General features: G+C 42.9%; 1 long non-coding RNA gene across 1 annotated transcript; it reads right to left on the reverse strand.

The window, feature by feature from the left end:
- Positions 1 to 928: 928 nt before the first annotated feature.
- On the reverse strand, positions 929 to 15,735 carry LOC122696780. Its single transcript, XR_006341860.1, has 3 exons — positions 15,663 to 15,735; positions 15,109 to 15,209; positions 929 to 994 (listed from the first exon to the last, which is right to left on the reverse strand). It is a non-coding gene; the product is annotated as an uncharacterized LOC122696780 (long non-coding RNA).
- Positions 15,736 to 16,629: the final 894 nt, after the last annotated feature.

The raw sequence follows: 16,629 nt of genomic DNA on the forward strand, positions 1-16,629 counted from the left end.
TCGTGTCCGACTCTGTGCAACCCCATAGACGGCAGCCCACCAGGCTCCCCCATCCCTGGGATTCTCCAGCCAAAAACACTGGAGTGGGTTGCCATTTCCTTCTCCAATGCATGAAAGTGAAAAGTGAAAGTGAAGTCGCTCAGTCGTGTCCGACTCTTAGCAACCCCATGGACTGCAGCCTACCAGGCTCCTCCGTCCATGGGATTTTCCAGGCAAGAGTACTGGAGTGGGGCGCCATTGCCTTCTCCAACCATTAGGTATAAATGCTGCTATTCTTTTTTGGTACTACGTATGCAGGCTGTTGGGCTTCCCCCGTGGCTCAGTGGATAAAAAGAACACGCCTGCAATGCAGGAGATGGCAGGTGATGTGGGTTTGATCCCTGGGTTGGGGAGGACCCTAGAGGAGGGCATGACAACACACTTCAATATTCTTGCCTGGAGAATCCCAGGGACAGTGGGACCTGGTGGGCTACAGTCCATGGGGTCACAAAGAGTCAGACACAACTGAGCATGCATGCACATGCAGGCTCTTATGTGGGAGAAAGACGATGCCTATTTTTCACCCCTAGGTGGCTCAGCAGTAAATACTCCTGCGTTGTGGGAGACAGGTTCAATCCCTGGGGCAGAAAGATCCCCTGGAGAAAGAAATGGCAACACTTCCCAGCATTCTTGCCTGGGAAACCCCAAGGACAGAGAAACCTGGCGGGCTCCAGTCCATGGGGTCGCAAAGAGCTAGACATGACTCAGCGACTGAACAACAACAACAGGAGTACAAGAAGGTAAACAGTAACTCACTAAACTGTGAAAATAACGAGATAATAAATTCTCTGTCACTAGAAGAATTCAAGCCCACCTGAAGAAGAGACCACCTCTCCAAAGATCTACAGAGAGGATTTCAGGATCAGAAGGGAAAATGCAGAGTGGATTCCATCAAGAAAGCAGTCATTCGTTTATTTCAGGTTCTGGTATGAAATGTAACACTTGAAATTCACACCTGAAATGCAAACAACAATGTCATTTTCTACAGGCCTGTGACGTGAGGATAGTAACTTTATTGGTTTGGTTATTGCTTATTATTATCATTCAAGTCAGTTTTTTATTACTTGTAAGGTTCACTAGTATGTATACTTAGCTTTATTACAAATTAAAAAATAATAAGTCTAGAGCTTGCCTGGTGGTTTGGTGGTATAGAATCTGCCTGCTGGTGCATGAGACACAGGTTCAGTCCCTGATCTAGGAAGATCCCACAGCTAAGCATGTGCCCCATGTCTACTGAACCTGTGCGTGAGAGTCTGGGAACTGCAACTACTGAAGCCTGCAAGCCCTCGAGACTGAGCTTGCAATGAGACAAGCCTGTGCACTACAACCAGAGAGTAGCTCCTGCTCTCCCCAACTAGAGAAAAGCCCGTGCGGCAAGGAAGACCCAGCACGGCCAAAAGTAAATAAATAAGTAAAATTATACATTTAGAAAAAAATGGGGCCAGAAAAGACATTCCTTTGAATGTTTGTGCCAATTGCCTAGAGAAGGCCTGGCAGTCACTGGGCCTGTCCTTGAGGTGTAAGGGTCATGCTCATGGACTTGCCGGGCATGTCCCTTCTGATCAGTTCAGTTCAGTTCAGTCGCTCAGTCGTATCCGACTCTGTGACTGCATGAATCGCAGCACGCCAGGCCTCCCTGTCCATCACTAGCTCCCAGAGTTTACCCAAACTCATGTCCATCGAGTCGGTGATACCATCCAGCCATCTCCTCCTCTGTTGTCCCCTTCTCCTTCTGCCTCCAATCCCTCCCAGCATCAGGGTCTTTTCCAATGAGTCAACTCTTCACAGAGGTGGCCAAAGTACTGGGGTTTCAGCTACAGCATCAGTCCCTTCCAATTAACACCCAGGACTGATCTCCTTTAGGATGGACTGGTTGGATCTCCTTGCAGTCCAAGGGACTATAAAGAGTCTTCTCCAACACCATAGTTCAAAAGCATCAATTCTTCGGTGCTCAGCTTTCTTCACAGTCCAACTCTCCCATCCATACATGACCACTGGAAAAACTATAGCCTTGACCCGACAGACCTTTGTTGGCAAGGCATCAGATAAAAAGCCATGGGGCCATTATGCATGGAGTGGGATTTTTTTTTCCCCCAAGTCTAAGGGAATCCGTATTGAATGCAGACAATGTAAGTCCAAGGTTTCAGTTTTGACTGCTTTCATTCCAAAGTTCTTAGAATTGTTGGAATTTGTTCAGAACAACCGAACTTTTGGATGTGAAAATATGGGTGTAAATTCCAGTTTGTTCAAGTTCTCATGTAAAACCATTTAATGTGCTTCCACTGGGAATTTTCAAATATTTGTTTATGAATTTTTGTGTAAGACTCTAGATAAGTAGAAAGAAAAAAGGACATTTAGTGATAAAGAGATGTGAAAACTATTCTACTTGAGATTATGAGATTTTTAAAAAAATGAGTGCATCCTGATTGCACGCATTTATAGAATTAACTCTGCAATACTTGTTATGTGAGAAGGGTAGCTTCTTGAAAGGCTCAGTATTTTTTACAAAATTATCTTAACTAGCTAAGTATGAAGGAAATCCAGATGATGGATTAATGTCTCATTCAGGTAAGACTTTATCCTCCAGTTTTGCTACTTGTGAAATAAAATGTTTTCTGGGAAATCATGCCAGTGAAAAGATAGCACTTTTGCCTAAGCGGCCACCAGGGAAATAAATATTACTTAGTCATACAGCACTATCATGATCAAAAACATTTCTTAGGTGCACGGGGAGGTAGCTTTTGACCATGTAGGGCAGAGGCACCAGGCTCTGGAACCAAAACTTGAGCTCTGTGAGGGGAGAGGAAGAAACAGCAGAGGGGTTTCATGGCACGTGAGCGGGGCAACTTAGAGACAGGAGGCAGTGAGCAGTCCTGGATGAGCCAGGGTCTCTTGCTTGGGTGGCAGATGAGGGTGCAATGCTGCTCCCTTGGGCGAGGAAGCTGGTTGCCAAGAGAGGCTGATGTCTGCCTTTGCCAGGTTCCTTTTAGATGATAATCAGAGCATTCTCCAGCTTTGCGAGTTGGGAGAGTGTACAGGCCTGGCTCAGAGCAGTTTCTGGAATCAGGCTGACTTAGGTTTGAATTTTTTTTTCCCCGCCACTTATTACCTATGTGCCCCGACACTGGATCTGTGCCTTGGGTTTCTTAGCTGAAAGATGGAGATAATGCTAGTGCCTACATGATACGGATGTTGTGAGAATAAATGAGACAATACATGTAAAGCACTGGCTGATCCAAGGCACGTGGTGGGTTGTCAGCAAATAGCAAAAATCAACTCATGACACATGTAAGACACACACAGGGAAGAACTGTACAAACAACACTGCCAGCAGCAGCCCCTGGGGATAAGTGGAAAAGCAGGGTGTCCAGGAAAGGGTCAGACGGAAACGAAGAAAACGGTGGATTCCAAGTCAAAAACGTGGAAGAGGCAGGATGACAGAGAAATGAAGATTCTGGAACCCTACTGTCTGAGTTCAAGTCTCTGTTCTATTATTTAACAGATGTGTGGCTGGGACAAGTCACTTTGCCTCGCTGTACTGCAATTCTATCTACCTCACTGGGCTGTGGTGAAAATTAAAGATTATCCATCTCCTGGGTTTTTGTGTATTTAGAATAGTACCTGGAACTAGTGCTTTGAAAGAAAAGATGAGCATATATTGGATTATCTTTACTTATAAGACAAAAGAAAGGCAAATGATAGATTACATGCTGTGAAAAACATAACACAGGGTTAACATCCATAATATGTAAGTGCTCATACTCACTTGTAAAAAAATTTAATATCTCAATAGAAAATGGAAAAAGGGCATGCATGAGTGCACAATTCATAGGGAAGTCCAAATGGCCAATAAATTTGTGAAAAGATGAGCCATCTTCTTAGCAATCAGGAAAATGCTAATTGATGTGCCAGTGTAATTACAATTTTTTTCACTCAACTATTTGCCAAAAGTTAAGAAATAGCACTGAAACTCAGTGCTGGTAAGAAAATGGGGAAAGGGGCATTCCATTTATTGCTGGTGGGAGTGGGAAACACCATAGCCTTTTTGGAAAACAATCTAACAACATTTATTTCGATTACAATTACATGTATTTAAAAATACATTATTTTAAATATACCTACTATAATCAGTTCAGTCGCTCAGTTGTGTCCAACTCTTTGTGAACCCATGAACCACAGCATGCCAGGCCTCCCTGTCCATCACCAACTCCCGGAGTCCACCCAAACCCATGTCCATTGAGTCGGTGATGCCATCCAACCATCTCATCCTCTGTTGTCTCCTTCTCCTGCCCTCAAGCTTTCCCAGCATCAGGGTCTTTTCAAATGGGTCAGCTCTTCACATCAGGTGGCCAAAGTATTGGAGTTTCAGCTTCAACATCAGTCCTTCCAATGAACACCCAGGACTGATCTCCTTTAGGATGGACTGGTTGGATCTCCTTGCAGTCCAAGGGACTCTCAAGAGTCTTCTCCAACACCACAGTTCAAAAGCATCAATTCTTCAGCATTCAGCTTTCTTTATAGTCCAACTCTCACATCCATACATGACCACTGGAAAAACCATAGACTTGACTAGATGGACCTTTGTTGACAAATTAATGTCTCTGCTTTTTAATATGCTGTCTATGTTGGTCATAACTTTCCTTCCAAGGAGTAAGCGTCTTTTAATGTCATGGCTGCAATCACCATCTGCAGTGATTTTGGAGCCCCCCAAATAAAGTCAGCCACTGTTTCCCCATCTATTTGCCATGAAGTGATGGGACTGGATGCCATGATCTTAGTTTTCTGAATATGGGTTTTAAGCCAACTTTTTCACTCTCCTCTTTCACTTTCATCAAGAGGCTCATTAGTTCTTCTTCTTTTTCTGCCATAAGGGTGGTGTCATCTGCATATCTGAGGTTATTGATATTTCTCCCAGCAATCTTGATTCCAGCTTGTGCGTCTTCCAGCCCAGCATTTCTCATGATGTACTCTGCATATAAGTTAAATAAGCAGGGTGACAATATACAGCCTTGACGTACTCCTTTTCCTATTTGGAGCCAGTCTGTTGTTCCATGTCCAGTTCTAACTGTTGCTTCCTGACCTGCATACAGGGTTCTCAAGAGGCAGGTCAGGTGGTCTGGTATTCCTATCTCTTTCCGAATTTTCTACAGTTTATTGTGATCCACACAGTCAAAGGCTTTGGCTTAGTCATTAAAGCAGAAATAGATGTTTTTCTGGAACTCTCTTGCTTTTTTGATGATCAAGCAGATGTTGGCAATTTGATCTTTGGTTCCTCTGCCTTTTCTAAAACCAGCTTCAATATCTGGAAGTTCACGGTTCACGTATTGCTGAAGCCTGGCTTGGACAATTTTGAGCATTACTTTACTAGTGTGTGAGATGAGTGCAGTTGTGTAGTAGTTTGAGCATTCTTTGGGATTGCCTTTCTTTGGGGTTGGAATGAAAACTGACCTTTTCTATTCCTGTGGCCACTGCTGAGTTTTCCAAATTTGCTGACATATTGAGTGCAGCACTTTCACAGCATCATCTTCTGGGATTTGAAATAGCTCAACTGGAATTCCATCACCTCCACTAGCTTTCTTCATAGTGATGCTTCCTAATGCCCATTTGACTTCACATTCCAGGATGTCTGGCTCTAGGTGACTTATCACACCATCGTGATTATCTGGGTTGTGAAGATCTTTTTTGTACATTTCTTCTGTGTATTCTTGCCACTTCTTAATATCTTCTGCTTCTGTTATGTCCATACCATTTCTGTCCTTTATTGAGCCCATCTTTGCAAGAAATGTTCCCTTGGCATCTCTAATTTTCTTGAAGAGATCTCTTTTACTTTAAAACACATGTAATTGGCCTAGGAATGCCATTCTTAGGAAGCTATTCTGTAGAAATAAAATTCAGATTTTAAGGACACGGAAACAAAGATTTTTCAGCAACACTGTTCATAGTGGTATTTTTTTGTAGTGCATGAATGCATGCTCATTCGCTTTGGTCATGTCTGGCTCTTTGTAACCCCATGGACTGTAGCCTGCCAGGCTCCTCTGTCCATGCAATTCTCCAGGCAAGAATACAGAAGTGGGTTGCTATGCCTTCCTCCAGGGAATCTTCTGGATCCAGGGATCGAGCCCATGTGTCCTCTGTCTCCTATGTAGACGGATTCTTTACTGCTGAGTGACTGGAAGCCCTTTTGTAGTGCAAGCAACCTCGGTGATCGTTAGTAGAGAAATGATTCAATGAGTTGACAAACACATAACCATAGAATACAATGTGTCTATTGAAAAGAATGAGAACTATATCCATTCACCAGGGAGAATGTTTATCATGCACTGCTAAGTGAGAAATCAAATAGCAAGGAAACTAACCTAGTATGAATTCATTTCTGTAAAAAAAAATACAAAAAGGAAAATTCTTACGTATCCTTATAAACATTTGTATGTGTTCATATGACTATGAATAAAGATGTGTCTTTAATGCTGAAACCTGGGAGGCAGTGATGCTAGAGAGAAGGAGGAGGTGAGAGGGAATATAAATCAATAAAAAGAGGGAATTCACCAAAATTCCAACAACCAAATAAATACCAAGTAGACTCTAGGCAGATCTCAACTATACATACTGGAGTGGTTAGGTGGTAAAAACAGTTTCCCCTGCAGGCTGAAGGCAATGACCCCCTTCAGAAAGATGCCTGCTGGTGGTACCTGGTGATTAGATACTTTCATTTACACAAGATTTCTGGACGTTGTTACTTGGAAATCCTACCATGACTCAAAGTTCCCATTCTCTTTATCCTGTTTCTCTCAGGACTCAGCAGAGTGCTGTGCCCAGGTGGATCTCTGTAAATGGGACACTATTGTGGCAGAGGACAAGGATGCAAAGCAAGAGATGAATGCGGATTGGGGGGGAGGGCAGTCTCCCTGTGTCCTGGTTCTCCCTGTCTGGGGCTCAGCTCACAAAACAGTCTGCTGGGCTTTCTGCCTGGAGGCAGCAGAAGGAAAGGCCATTCCTGGACATGCTCTCAATAGGTGTATTGAGTCTTTGCACAAAAAGTGAGTTTGGAGCTGGCAAGTGCTCTGTCCAGCGGCCTGAACAGAATGAGATGGGTGATCAGGCAGCGTTTTTTTCAGGCTGTGCTTTGGCCACAGGATGCAACAGCCTTGGACTTGTTTCCAGGGTAGGGAATCCTCGAGTCTGGTATGCTGGAATGCCTTTCATGTGCTTTGTTGGATTCAGCCCCAGGACGGAGGTGGAGGGCTGACAAAAATGTCTATCAGGTGAGGCAAAAACCATCTTTGTGAGGACAGCAGCACTGTGTGGAGAATCTCTGCCTATGGCAACAAAGCTGGAGCCAAACCCTCTGACTTCTATAGTCTTGGTCCCTATAGAGACCCCCCTCTTCTCATCGCCCCCCTCCTGCACGCCCTCCTTTGTGCAGTGGTCTGAGTTCATTTGCCTGGCTTCTTTTCATTGCAGATTTCAATTCAGCCAACCAACAGAATTCTGCTTGAAGAGGAGGGAAGGAAGAGTGCTTCCATTTCTTGTGGTCTAACTGTGGAAATAAGACCCATGTACAGCAGCACTGCCCTTCCCAAGGACCATGTGTAATTCTTGGGACCCAATAACAAGCTAGGAACCTGGGGGGGGTGGGGGGCGGGCAGGGTGGGAGAATTTCTGAACAATCTCAAAGATGCGAGTTTGTTTTTGATCGTATTGTGGAACAGCCAGAGAAGGACTGCACCACATCGTAGGTGCTGTAGGGATGTCTGGTCCACCTGGACCTCCAAGTGCTGAGGGAAAGGAGAACAGTGGAGAGTGTGGGGAGGTGTGCTGGTCACTAGGTAACCTGGGGGGGGGGGGTGGTAAGAGCATTCTGTCTAGGGGGATCTCCACCCTGGACAGGTGTGACCTTAGGCAACTCGTTTCTCCTCGTTGGACTTCAGTTTCCTTCTCTGAAAAATAAGGGGGTCAGGTTTTATGGTTTCCAAGGTTCTTCTCAATTCTCAATCCTCTGAGTTATTGTGAGATAGTAGGAAATGGTTAAATCAAGGAAAGAACAAGGGTAGAAAACGAGCAAAATACGTAAAAACAAGGAGGAGCTACAGAAGCTAGTTATTGCTTTTCTTGCCCCATTCCTACTCCTTCCTCCAGAAACAACTTCCAAAGAAAAGGCAGATTTGTGCCTATTTGGACAAACTGTAGCAGAAGACGGTGAAGCAAAAGAGGCTTAAACTGAAAATAATCTTGCCATTAAACACAAGATTCGTGACATCCAGGAGCTCCTGAGCCTGTGGTATCTTCAAGGAGACCCAGCATGCTTGGAAAATTGCCTGATAAATATGCTACGTCCCTCTGCACAGGTTCAGACGCATCCCTAGTCATGTCAGTTTTTTGATGCTTCCTGGAGCCCTTCTCTTATGCATTAGCATTTTCAGAAGGTTACAGGACTCAGATCCGTTAGTCAGATACCCCCTGCCCTCACCAAGTTGTGAGGGGCCGGAGAGAGAGAGGACACAGGGCAATGAACTCAAAGGAGACTCACACCCCTGCCCCACATTCTTCTGGGAGCTGGAAAAAGTCCGTGTCTTTCGTGGTGAGAGAATGGGTTATGACCCCTTCAGACACTGTCTCCGGAGAAACAAAGTTCACAGGCTGCAGAGGAGGGGGCCCGCAGTCTGAGGGACCCGGGCAGCTGATTCCACCTCTGTCCTTGAAGAGACTTTTTTCTTGCTTCTCTAGACACTTGCAGGCACCCTGGTGAGTTGACCCCAGGGACTCACATCTCATTGCGCGACCAGCTCTCCGGCTGTCACATTCACTTCAACTTAAGCCCCTCCTTTCATGAGAATGACCTAGAGATGACCCTCTGAAGGAGACAGTGTGTCTCTCGTGTTTGGCGAAACAGATAACTATGGTCTGTTCTCAAGAGTAGCGAGGAGGGATGAGGGGGAATCACAGACACATGGGTGCCTCTGTCTAGCTATTCAGGAGTTAAACTAAAACACTGATTTGAGAAAAGAGTAGCTCAGAGCAGAGCAAGGCTCCCATGCTGTCTGAGGGAAAGTGATCAGGAAACAAAAGGTTTTATGTGCTCAGCCGCATCCGACTCTGTGACCCCAAGGACTGTAGCCTGCCAGGCTCCTCTGTCCATGGGATTCTCCAGGCAAGAAAGCTGGATGGGGTTGCCATTTCCTTCTCCAGGGGATCTTCCCCACCCAGGGATCAAACCCATACCTCTGAGTCTCCTGCATTGGAGGCAGATTCTTTACTGCTGAGTCACGGGGGAAGCCCAAAAGGTTTAAGTCAGGAGCAAATTTGACTTGATAGGAACTGGTAACTTCTTTGGACCAGACAATAAGTGGATTTGGAAATAAAGGCAGATTAAAAAAAAAAAAAATCTGCTTAAAATAACCCTGGGAGGAGAATAGCCTGGATGTGAGTCCTTAATAGAGGTATCCAGAAGAAATTAAGTAATTATCATTTTCTGATCTGGATAAGGCTAGGGAAGGTATTGATTCTCTCTCTAGGCAAATGCAGGTTCATCAGCATGAACTCATTTACACTGCGTGCAAGCAAGTTCTTTCCTTTCACATGTATAATGATTCAGAACAGGTTTTAGGATGAGAAACCTGGTGCTCTCTAGCAGGATGGGTTTGGAAGGAGAAGTGTGGAAGAGGAAGGAGGTCATTATAAGACTCGTGCTACTTAATATTAAGATCACGAGAGCCTGGACCTGCCACGGTAGCACTGGGACTGGAGAAGAATTTGTTACAAATCAAAAAGTATAGAATTACTGGCCTTGCAGAAAAGCTCCTCAGTGAGAAAGAAAAAACAGGCAAAATGTGGGGGAAAACTTGCCATAAATATGATGGAAAAAAATGAATATTCTAAATATAAGTGACAAATAGATTCAAGGGATTAGATCTGATAGACAGAGTGCCTGAAGAACTATGGATGGAGGTTCATGATATTGTACAGGAGGCAGGAATCAAGACTATCCCCAAGATAAAGAAATGCAAAAAGGCAAAATGGTTGTCTAAGAAGGCCTTACAAATAGCTGAGAAAAGAAGAGAAGTGAAAGGCAAAGGAGAAAAGGAAAGATATTCCCATTTGAATGCAGAGTTCCAAAGAATAGCATGGAGAGATAAGAAAACCTTCCTCAGTGATGACTGCAAAGAAATAGAGGAAAACAATAGAATGGGAAAGACTAGAGATCTCTTCAAGAAAATTAGTGATACGAAGGGAATATTTCATGCAAAGATGAGCACAATAAAGGACAGAAATGGTATGGACCTAATAGAAACAGAAGATATTAAGAATCGGTGGCAGGAACACACAGAAGAACAATACAAAGAAGATTTTAATGACCCAGATAAACACGATGGTGTGATCACTCACCTAGAGCCAGACATCTTGGAAAGGGAAGTCAAGTGGGCCTTAGGAAGCATCACTACAAACAAAGCTAATGGAGGTGATGGAATTCCAGTTGAGCTATTTCAAATCCCAGAAGATGATGCTGTGAAGGTGCTGCACTCAATATGCCAGTAAATTTGGAAAACTCAGCAGTGGCCACAGGACTGGAGAAGCTCAGTTTTCATTCCAATCTCAATGAAAGGCAATTCCAAAGAATGTTCAAACTACCACACAATTGCCCTCATCTCACACGCTAGTAAAGTAATGCTCAAAATTTTCCAACCCAGGCTTCAACAGTACGTGAACCGTGAAATTCCAGATGTTCAAGCTGGTTTTAGAAAAGGCAGAGGAACCAGAGATCAAATTGCCAACATCTGCTGGATCATCGAAAAAGCAAGAGAGTTCCAGATAAACATCTACTTCTGCTTTAATGACTAAGCCAAAGCCTTTGACTGTGTGGATCACAATAAACTGTAGAAAATTCTAAAAGAGATGGGAATACCAGACCACCTGACCTGCCTCCTGAGAAATATGTATGCAGGTCAAGAAGTAACAGTTAGAACCAGACATGGAACAACAGATTGGTTCCAAACAGGGAAAGGAGTACGTCAAGCCTATATACTGTCACCCTGCTTATTTAACTTATATGCAGAGTATATTATGAAAAATGCTGGGCTGGATGAAGCACAAGCTAGAATCAAGATTGCTGGGAGAAATATCAATAACCTCAGATACGCAGATGACACCACCCTTATGGCAGAAAGTGAAGAACTCATGAGCCTCTTGAAAGTGAAAGAGCAGAGTGAAAAAGTTGGCTTAAAGCTCAACATTCAGAAAACTAAGATCATGGCATCTGGTCCCATCACTTCATGGCAAACAGGTGGGGAAACAATGGAAATAGTGACAGACTTTATTTTTGGGGGTTCAAAAATCACTGTAAATGGTGACTGCAGCCATGAAATTAAAAGATGCTTGCTCCTTGGAAGAAAAGCTATGACCAACCTAGACAGCATGTTAAAAAGTAGAGACATTACTTTGCCAACAAAGGTCCGTCTAGTCAAAGCTATGGTTTTTCCAGGAGTCATGTACAGATGTGAGAGTTGGACTACAAAGAAAGCTAAGTGCTGAAGAATTGATGCTTTTGAACTGTGATGTTGGAGAAGACTCTTGAGAGTCCCTTGGACTGCGAGGAGATCCAACCAGTCCATCCTAAAGGAGGTCAGTCCTGAATATTCATTGTAATGAATATTCATTCATTCAAACTCCAATACTCTGGTCACCTGATGTGAAGAACTGACTGATTTGAAAAGACTCTGATGCTGGGAAAGATTGAAGGCAGGAGGAGAAGGGGACGACAGAGGATGAGATGGTTGGATGGCATCATCGACTCGATGGACATGAGTTTGAGCAAGCTTTGGGAATTGGTGATGGACAGGGAGGCCTGGTGTGCTGCAGTCCATGGGGTCGCAAAGAGTCAGACACGACTGAGCGACTGAACTGAACTGATACAGGCAAAAAAAGACACTGAGACCCAACCCCCATAAGGGCCGAGGAAGTGGATGGAAATTTTTCATAGACAGAACATAAATCGATTAATAAACCTCAAAAAATGTTTAGCCTCACTTGTGGTTAACAAACTAAACATTTAAACAGCAATTTCTTTTTTTTAGTAATCATATTATTCATTTAAAAACACAATATTGATAACACAAATAGTGTGTGCCTTAACTGGCATAATCTTTCTGGATAGGAATTTGCTGACATGTATCAAAAGATTTAAAACTATGTCAGCCCTTTGATTCACACTCTACTTTTCAGTTACTCTCCCAAAGAAATAATAACCAAATTGTTAACAGATTTACTTGTTTGTCAAGATGGTTTTTAGACTAGCATAAGCAAGGAAGAGGGGGAAACAACCAATCATTCAATTCTGGGAACATGATGAATAAATTACAACATATTCCGCCATATGATGGTCCATTAAGGAATCATTAAAACTGTATTTTCTTACTAGTGAAAAAAAATTTCTTTTGGCCACAAAGCTTGTGGGATGTTAGTTCCCCAACCAGCAATCGAACCCAGGCCCTTGGCAGTGAAAACTCAGAATCCTAGTCACTGGACTGCCACAGAATTCCCTGAAAGTATTTTTACTTAATGTTAATACATATTTTTATGTAATGTTTTATATAGTTGTTTCATTATATGATCTCAGTTGTTTATATATGTACATATATCCATGAATATACATAGAAAGATATGATCAAAACAAAATTGAATTCTATATTTTCATCATCTATTAGAGAAAGCACTGATGTCATTTCCAACAATGATAAATGGGATAGAATGGTAAGTCTGTTATGGATTGCAGCATGCCACTGAAATTTTTAACTCTAACATCTCTTATCTCCAAAGCTAAACTGCCAGCTAGGAGGCCACTGTTCTAAACAGTTACTACAAGTAGGTAATTTTGGGCAAATTGTTTCACGTTTCTGGGCATCTGTTTCCTCATCTTTAAGTTGGAATCTATGATAAAATATACCTATTTTTGGAGCTGTACTGCCTTAAAGTTAACAATGACAGCTTATAAAATGCCAAAAAGCACTGTTTTAAATTTTTGACAACTGCGTGAAGATAAAATATCTCATGTGGTTTCAATCTGCATTTCCTTCCTTACTAGAAGGTTGATGCAACTTCACATGTTTATTGCTAAATTGTAACTCTTCTGTGATTTCAATCTTTTCTTATGATTCCAAGGAGTCCTTCATTTATTGTGAACAGGAAACTTTGTTATATATGTTGGAAATGTGCTATCAGTTTCTTTACTGTCCTTGGCTTCATCATACAGAAGTATTTGTTATATAGAAGTTTAAATTTTTATGCATTAAACCTAATTGCCTTTTTCTTTAAACCTACTATGGGAAGAAACTCTGACCTTCCAATTAAAAAACTATTCTCCTACATTTTTCTAATACTTTGTGTAGTCACATTTTTATAGATTTAGAAATAAAGATTTAGAATCTTGCTACTTAAACTGTTCCATAAATCAGCAGCATCAACATTACCTTAGAGCTTTTCATACAGAGTGCAGAATCTCAGGACCCATTGCAGCCCCTGCAAGTGTTAGGCTGTTAGCATAACTACTGCCATCCTGGGCCAGCACAGTCCCTTCCGTCATTCCACTCACCTGACCCAGGACCATACTGTGTAGCAAATCACTTCTCTGTCCTGAAGGGCTTTGTAGTCAATAGACATTATTTAGTGATTGTTAGGGCCAGGTGGCCTCAATGCTCTGTTAGTCCCCAAACAACGATGAAGACCTTTGCTGAGATATTTGCAGCACCCACGAGACTACTCATTCATAAATCTTGACTCAGGAATGCAATACTGTTTCCAAGCACATACCTTATACCCTAGGTTAACTATAAAATTGCCCCTGTGGACACTTGTTGGTGCGGGTGCAGCTGTGGATGCTTCTGAATCCTTGCCCTCCCCACCCTACCCTGCGAGTCCATTGCTCTACAATAAATGGATCCATTGATTACATGGAACGGCCTCCCTCAATTTTTGGTCTCAAGGTAAGTTCTCAGTTTGGTAAGCACTTTTGCATCCTCCAACAGCAATTTTCAACACCTTCCTATGAACGTTAATGTTTAAGAGGTGCTGGTCTAGAAAATAATTTTGTTTGTGAGATAAAGATGTATTATGTTTTGCTTTTTCTGTATCACCGTTAAGTTCTGCATTTCTTTGGATTTGATTGCCATTTTGTTCAACACCACCAGAGCCAGTGTAGGGGAGGAGAAAATGAGTCTGAAAAAGTGGAAATCTTTGAGTACCCAGGAAATCAAATAGCAAACTCCAAAACATGGGTCTACCATGTGCATTCATTCTGAAAGAGCAATCAGAAGAGAGAGGGAAGATAACTTGTTTGGGACGCCTATAATTTGGGGGTGGCAAAACTTTTGAGTGCAGTTGACCATTGAGCAACTTGGAGATTAGATGCATTGATGACCACCCCATACATTTGAAAATCTGGGTATAACTTTATAGTCAGCCCTCTGGATCTGTGGTTCCTCCTTATCCAAGGTTCCATGTGTATGGATTAAACCAATCACAGATCATCTAGTCCTATGATATATATTTAGTGAGAAAATAAATCCACGTATATGTAGACCTGCTGTGGTTCAAACTGGTGTTGTTCAAGGGTCAGCTGTACACTAGTATAAGTGGAACCAAAGTGTTTCAGACAGAAGTGACAACTGATACATTTTCCAAGTCATGTATTATGTTGCCTTTTGGATACAATTAAGAGTTGTACATGGGGCTTCCACGGTGGCTCAGCTGTAAAGAATCTGCTTGCAATGCATGAGATCTGGGTTTCATCCCTGGGTCAGGAAGATCCTCTGAAGGAGGAAATGACAACCCAGTCTAGTATTCTTGCCTGGGAAATCCCATGGACAGAGGAGCCTCGTGGGCTGCAGTCCATGAGGTTGCAAGAGTTGCACACGACTTAGTGACTAAACCAACACCACCAGAGTTGTGTATGTGTAGAGTTTTGAGGGTACCCTCTTGTTTTCATACTGTCTTTTTGATACTGACAAAGACTGAAGATCATAATAATTCGCTAGGTAAACTCTAAAGTGTAGAAATCAGTTATGCTGACTCTAAACTTACAAATACGTTAAAAGCAACACGACAAAGAGTGTACCGCCAACTATTCCACAACGGCTCCAAACTGCCCGGTCTCACACCGTCAGACGCTATGTAAACAATCCCTAGAAATAGAGAATCAAACATTGAATGGAATGCAAAATATTTCTGTATGATTAATACAAAGCAATTTAGAAATATTTTTTATTCCTACATAATGCAGATATTTTGCTTTCCTGGAGATCAGAGTAAAAGAGAGCATGGACTGCTCTTGTTGGTCTTGGTCCACAATAGGGTTTCATTTGTTGAAACCACACATTTATGTGCAAAATTACCTTGTATATATAGAGTAAATTTAGTTTGGATCAAATTATTCAAAATACAAAGTGAAAACTATCTCAGAATTTTTGTTCATGCTTTGGAGGGGGGGTTTGTTTTTTTTTTGGACCACCTTGGGATGTAGGGATGGGACTCGTCTGACCTCAGTTAACAGTGACCAGAGGAGAGGGGGCGCTGTATTAGTTTGTTAGGGCTGCTCTGTGAAACAGACTGGATGGTTTAAATAGAATTTATCTCACAGTGCTGGAGGCGAGAAGTCCAACGTGGAGGTGTGGGTCTCCTCCTGCAGCCGCTCTGACTTGCTGATGGCTTTCTCCCTGTGTCCTCACAGTCCTCCGTGTGCTTCTGTGTCCGGGTCTCTTCTTCTCATAAGAACAATAGTCATTGGATTAGGGCTTCCCTAGTGGCTCAGTGGGGAGAAAATCTGCCTGCAAAGCAGGAGACGCAGGAGACGTGGATTCAACCCCTGGGTCGGGAAGATCCCCTGGAGGAGGGCACGGTAACCCACTCCAGTATTCTTGTCTGGAAAATCCCATGGACAGGGAAGGCTGGCAGTTTACAGTCCATGGGGACGCCGAGTCGGACAAGACTGAAGCAACTTAGCATGAGCATGAGGCATGGATTAGGGTCCACTCTAATAACCTCATTTTACTTTAATTACCTGTTTAAAGAACCTATCTTCAAATACAGTTCCATTCGGGAGTACTGGGGGCTAGGATTTCAATATATAAAGTTTGGGAGGACAGAATTCAGCCCATAACAGACGATGCTCTGGGAAGGGCTGTGACCAGAGAGGCAGATCACTGAGTTAATCCCAGCCTTGCCGCTAGCTCTGTTCCTTACTTTTAGCCTTAGATCTCCTGGCTCTGTTCCTGCATAATGTCTTTCACTTCATGCTAAGACTCAAAAACTAATATCAGCCTTATTAGTGAGCTATTTTATATTATGTTTATGCATTCCTGACATCTCTCATTTCTGAAAAATTCTGTGGCCATCCTTTACTATGCAGATAACATAGTTTGAGTCTCTATCTCACAGGTTGCAGAAGGATTCTCTGATGTGCCTGCCTTTTCTGAGGGGCTTCACTCTCTAGGGCTCCCAAGGCTGCAACTGGTCACTGGTCTTGGCTCTGACACCTCTCTCTTCTTGGATCAGCTTGCTAATGCAGGACTCAAACTCAGTCCCTTCTCTCCAGTGTCCCAGCAA

This window comes from Cervus elaphus, chromosome 7 (assembly GCF_910594005.1).
Source record: "Cervus elaphus chromosome 7, mCerEla1.1, whole genome shotgun sequence".
Taxonomy (NCBI): domain Eukaryota; kingdom Metazoa; phylum Chordata; class Mammalia; order Artiodactyla; family Cervidae; genus Cervus; species Cervus elaphus.